The following is a 6795-nucleotide window of genomic DNA, read 5'->3' on the forward strand; positions in this document are numbered from 1 at the left end:
ACTCTTGAGCTATTATTTAAAATGTCTTTAGTTTTTACCCACTGCTTTAATAAACTTTATCTGCCCGGACGAAAACACCCTTCTGCTCATAAAAGTTAAGGATCAAGTGTCCTTAACTTTTGAACTTGCAACTCTAAGTTCAGGACTTCAGGACTACATGTCCTTAACTTTTGAACTTGGAACTTGAAGTTCAGGACGACATGTCCTTAAGTTCTGTGCTTGTAACTATAAGTTAAGGACTATTTGTCCTTAACTTTTGAACTTGTAAGTCTAAGTTCAAGACTTATTGTCTTTAACTTTTGAGCTTGTTAGTCTAAGTTCAAGACCAAGTGTCCTTAACTTTTGAACTTGTAATTCTAAGTTCAGAACCAAGTGTCCTTAACTTTTGAACTTGGAACTCGAAGTTCAGAACCAAGTATCCTTAATTTTTAAACTTGTAACTGTAAGTTCAGGATCCATAACGTAGCAGAAAACCAAACGTTCTATAGCATAAGCTTTAAGTCCATCAACGAATAATAAACATTTCATAAGAGAAATAATAAGTTTGCAAGAGCTAACAAAATTGTGTATTTCAAGTAAAATATACATATGTAGCAAAATTTGCAGAGAAGTTTGCATGACTAGTTTGAGTGCATTTTTTTGCCCAGATATGGAGTACACCTTAGGGACTGTACTTTTCTGAATTTCTATCATATACTATGCACTTTACATTTGGGTGACAAGCTGTAATGGTTTGAGCGTTTGACAGATTTTTGTGAGATTCGTTGCTGGTGAATACTGCATAGTGTAATATGCATTACATTCTATCTGAAGAAAGGGTGTCGTCGTTCATAGTTTTTCTCCCTAACATGAAAGAGATAGAAGAAAGGGTAACACAGTCTTTTCATATTAATTTTAATAGACTAGTGGCTACTATTGCTAAGCATTAAAAATGCTGGATTAAAAGTAAATACCACTTTAAAAAGTGACTATCCCACACAATTTTTACTGATAAAAAGTGACCGTGGAGGTCAAATGGGGCGAAGTGCATAGGTAACCACTTTTAGGATCTCTATTTAAAATACAACAAAAATTTACACTCTTTAAAATTTAGTCATTTTTGTTAGGAATCAAGCATCAGACCTATGTTTTGAAGTTTGATGTCATGTCCTTAGTCTTGAACTAAGCGCACATGCGGCACTTGACAAGTTGCTTACGAACTTGCATAACTCGGTCATGATCTTGCTTTGCCAAGTCAACATAAAATACTACACTCAAGATCGCTAAAGGGATGTTAGATAAGAAAGACAAGAGAAATTTGCCAAATGAAGCTTTTTATTGTAGAGAACTTAATTTTTTTGCTTGGTGATTTACAAATAAATGCCCCCTATTTATACTTGTCACCTAGGGGCTAGTGTGTAAATAAAAATTGTTCCACAAGTCCTTCCATATTTATAAATAAGTACACCCTCTAAAAGTTTCTACATGACTAGAATATTTCAAGGCTTTCCAAAAGAGTCTTCTCAAGGAAACTCTCCATAGTTCTAGAATATTCAACTAAGAGTCAGTCTCTAACTTATGTAACCCTTACACATGGCAAGTATATGTGCCAAATGGATCCTATGTGGCATGCTGACATGGTGGGTCATCACACTCTCCCCACCCAATTGTGTGCCGCCCTCAGCACAAAACATCGATACATATATACGCACCTCGCCTTGCCGTCGTCGGAGATCTTTGTCCATTAGCCATGATGCCATATGGAGCGATTCACCTTTCTATGTCACAAGGTACTGGTCACCTTTTTCTTGCCCCATTTGTACTTTAAACGGCTAGCAAATGATGGCCTCGATCCTCTGTCCATCGGATGCCTCTCCTCGCTCTTAGACTGAATCTCCCCATGACTCGACCAAGTCTAGCAGCTTCTTAAGCATCGGGTTCTTTCTTCCACTCCCTATTTGGTTGCGCTCCGTGGTCCCAGCCTTGTTAGTAAACTTGACCCCTCTGTTGGGTGCATCGTCTATGTCCGATAGTGTGCCATCGCTTTGTAACTTGTCATTCTCTTCAACTATGTTCGCACCACTTTTCTTGTTGCCACCATGCTCCATTTTTATGGTGCCAAGATAGGTATTGGAATCCCCTAATTTCGGCTTAGATTCCAAGAGCATCCCCCCAGAGTATGCGACCTTCCTATATCACCCTTGTGTGCCTGAGCAAATTTTATGATCATTGATGCAAGCTTCCCTAACTCTAGGCATTCACTTGTCCAATGTGATCCTTTACATAAGTAGCACCCTTCCTTATGCACGCACTCGCTACCTTTTTTCGATCTCTTGTCATTTCTCTTGGACACTTGGCCGTTATGTGATGGACCCTTGCCATTTACCTCATATACTTTGTTTATGCCTTTTCCTTTGTCCTTGTTATGATCTCCCCCACCCCTTTCGGTGTTTCCTTCTTTGGACTTGGCAAGCTCCATCTTGAAGTCAATGAGCGACTCGGCTACCGCTATGGCCTCATATATATTGGCTACTTGATGTCTTCTTAACTCCTGCTTTTCCCAGTTTTGCAACCCATCCATGAAGTAGAAGAAGAAATCTTCCTTGAACTACAACAGGATTTGTAGCATTAAGGTAGTGAACTCGTGTACATACTCCCGAATTGCGATCGTCTGTCGGAGCTCCCTTAGCTTCCACCTGGCCTCCTACACCACATTCATCGGGTAGAATTGCCTCTTCAACTCCTTCTTAAACTGATCCCACATCTCAATCATGCATAGCCCATTCTCCATGCCAGCATACTCTCAATTCTACCATAACACAACAATCTCTGAGAGATACAATACAACAGTGTTAATCTTAGCCTCATCGTCCCTCACTTTCTCATGCTTGAAGTAGTTATCCATGTGCCAAATAAAGTTTTCCACTTCTTGTGCATCACAAACACCTTTCAACATCGGCAGCTTGGGAGCCTCGATCTTAGCCTCCCTCGTCACGACAACATTGATGGCTGCCTCGTTCATGCCTGCGTCGGAATGCTCCTTGAGTGAATTTATCTTTGCCTTCATGGCATAGATAGTGCTCAATTCCTCCATGAGTTTTCACTGCAAGGTAGTGATAGTTTGCCTTAACTCCATCTCAGCCTGCGTACGTCCCTCCAAGTCATTTCGGATACTCTCAATCTCCTCAAGAGTATGCCCTTCAAGAACGCTAAGGGTGTATTTTACCTTCCCCAAGCATTGGCCAAAGATCCCCATGGCGTCCATTCGCGTGTTCACCTTTAATAACCACTTTTTATTGAGCGAAACACCCTCGGGAAGGACCTTCACTTCATCCTCGCTTAGGACGTGAGCCCTTTATTTGACACAACCTCGGGCGACACTTCCTGGATATTGTTGGTAGCATTCCTTTCTTTTTTGGCTCTTCTTGCCAGCAACATCTTGGATGACATTGGCTTGGGTGTTGGCGGTGTTAATTTCCCTGTTGTTCATCATTCCCTTAGTTACAACTTGGCTTTAATACCACATTGTCACATCCTTAGTCATGAACTCATCGCACGTGCGACACATGACAACTTGTTCATGAACTTGCACAACTCGGTCACGATCTTGCTAGGCCAAGTCAGCCTAAAATACTGTACTCAAGATCGCTAAGGGAATATCAGATAATAAAGACAAGAGAAATTTGTCAAATGAAGCTTTTTATTATAGAGAACTTGATTGTTTTTCTTGGTGATTTATAAATGAATGGGCCTTATTTATACTAGTCACCTAGGGGCTAGTCTATAAATAATAATTGTTTCACAAGTCTTTCCATATTTATGAATAAGTACACCCTCTAGAATTTTCTATATGACTAGAATATTCCAAGACTTTCCAAAAGAGTCTTCCTACCAAATCATAAGTATCTAGAATATTCCACTAAGATCTAGTCTCTAACCTATGTAACCCTTACACATGGCAAGTATATATTCCAAATGGATCCTCTGTGACATGATGACATGATGGGTCATCATATTGAACTCTAAAATTAAAATCAAGTGTGAAGTTTAATTTTTATAGTTCAAGCTTCAAAATCGAGGACTTGAAGTTAGGTTGTGGTAGTTTAAAATTTCAAATCTTAAACTTTCGCCAAAAGACCTGACAACCACCCTCAGCTCTTTTTTAAAAATTATCGAACATGATGAGTTATTGACATGGGGCTTCTTTACTTTTCAAGCTGAGTAAAAATTTCATAAGAGAAGAAAAGTTCACAGAAGGTTCTTCAATAGTATGCTCGGTTCACGAGGTTCTACCACTACAGGGCCCAGTTTCCATTCTCTCATTACTCAAGTCGTCCAAGGACAGGACCCCCGTACCGGGATGGGCGAAGGGGAAGGCAAAGATGGGTGTTCCAGGAACAACAACGAGAGAGGGCTTGTAGCCCTTGTCTCACTCTTCCCCACGCCTATTTGTTCACCTGAAAAACTCAGCTTTTCGGAGCAAACCAATCTTCCATGCGGCACCCTACTCTCTTTATATAAAAAAGCCTATGGGAAGCACGAAGAGCTAAGCCACTAATGTTGCGGAGAAGGTTAGATCTTATAAAGTTAGCGAAGATAAGGTTTTATATGTGTTATATCCTTTCGATCGAGCGAAAAATGTATCAGACTGCAAATCCTTGAATGACGGTTCGACCCCGTCCTTGGCCTCGAGGAGTCGTGAGCAGCACAGAACTTGTTTCAATCAAATGACATAGTATTAGGGTAGGAAGCTTTCCTTTGTTATATAAATCCACTGACAACATTCTGGAACTTCCAAACCAAAGAAATGGAAGATGAGAAGGAGCTTTTTACATTGACTAGCGCCCGACAAAGGAATGATTTTTTCCCAAAGCCGACATCCTTTATCGAGCGGCTCTCTCTGTTGACGATAAAAGCAAAAGTAAAGATTACGTGCAACCAGGCGTATCGTGTCAAAGGTCACCAAGCTGCCGTAAAGGGGAATAAGTTACTTTGCACATCCAACAACTGAAAGAAGTTACAAAGTCACTTAGTCGAACTAGAAAACTATAAAGAAAGGGAAGCTAAGGTTACGAAGTAAGGTCAGATAGTTAAGGAAAGCTCAGGTTATGAAATCACTTAGCCGTTAATTAATTTCAAAATAAAAGAAAAATAAAAGTAGTAATGAGGCATCGGCACAGAGTTGCATCAGCTGTGGATATAGACTAGGCTAAGGATGAGTAAGATATGCAGAAGATGGGGGGCTTGCCTCCTTGTTCCCTTTTACCTATGCCATGATGCTCATGGACGGCGCAAATTGGTTGAATCTTTCTCATTCATCCTAGCCGGAACTTGTATTGCAGCACTTGTACCTAAAATACATAGATATGATTGGCGCCTAACCCTTCACATTAGGTGAATCAAAATCACATAATAACAATAGACATCCGTAAAGATAATAAGTCTAATAAGGATAATAATATTGTGGAATTATATTGGATTTGTTGTTGTCGTAAGGATATTAACATAAACTGGATAAAATATTTACTACACAACGAAATCTAAAAGATAAATCTCAAAATTTAGTAGCACAAGCTACTAGAATTAAAAATATAACCATGTCTTTGAATAATACATAAATCGTCTGAAGCATAATAATGAACCTAAGCTATCGCGAACTAAGTTGGTGGCTCATCTTTAGAATCTCGAACAGGTCTCGATCTGCTCACTCACATTTGGTACTGGCTCAGGATCATATTGATATATAGTGGAAAAGTGTAGCATGAATACGAGAAGTACTCAGTAAATATCATCTACAATTAACAATAAAGTAGTGGCTAAGGTTGCACTGAAAATACTTTCTTTCATAAACTTGTGTAGTTATCAATAATAATAATAATAATAATAATAATAATAATAATAATAATAATAATAATAATATTAAAACACAAAAATAATATAAATTTAGATAAGCACAAAGTCATACCCCAAAATTATGTGACTGACACTCGGCACCTATACCGGAGCGAACCAACCCATAGTATAATACCCACCTATATGCCTAGTAGAGAATATGAAAGCTTTTCCAAAGTACAATCATTGTACAAATAAAATAAAGAATGAATATTATCTTTAGAACAACCTTTTCTTTTAAATGAAAAAGCATAATGATAAAGAGTTTCATTCATGCATGTCATAGTAACGATAGAATTTCAACTCAAAATAAACACTATCATTGTTTGTGGAATCTCTGTGATAGAGAATGAAATAATCAAACAAGACATACTCCGGGACTCAAAAGAATAGTATTCTTTTATGATATCATGGTTTATATCTTGACTACGCCTGAACAATTAAATTAATAACATCGAACGAATGATTTCAACTATTTATTTTTTTATTTATTCGAGACACATTTTAGATTATCTATTAGCATGCCGATTTTATCGTTGGCTTGCCTAAAAATAATGTTAGGCGTCATCACGACTTACGATGAGTCTTTGGTCGTGACAAATCATCTAATCTTGGACAATTCAACAGATTTATGCACTCACATAGACAATTCTCGTGGCAAATATCACATATCAATGTGAATCATATATGTAAACTGGTATGCATATATACAATGCATGACTAAAGTAGTTATATCATGTAATTCGACATACATATCTATATTACATAATTTTGTTGACAAAACTTTTAAGGGTCTTTTGATTTGATGTATAACAAGAAATAATCATGGTATAAAGAAATTGTAATAGCTATACATTGTTTGATTTATTTTTCTATTCATGTATAGTTTCTTTGTATAGTTTTACACCAATTTTGGTATACTAC

Source organism: Nicotiana tabacum, chromosome 8 (genome assembly GCF_000715075.1).
Source record: "Nicotiana tabacum cultivar K326 chromosome 8, ASM71507v2, whole genome shotgun sequence".
In the NCBI taxonomy this organism is placed as follows: Eukaryota; Viridiplantae; Streptophyta; class Magnoliopsida; order Solanales; family Solanaceae; genus Nicotiana; species Nicotiana tabacum.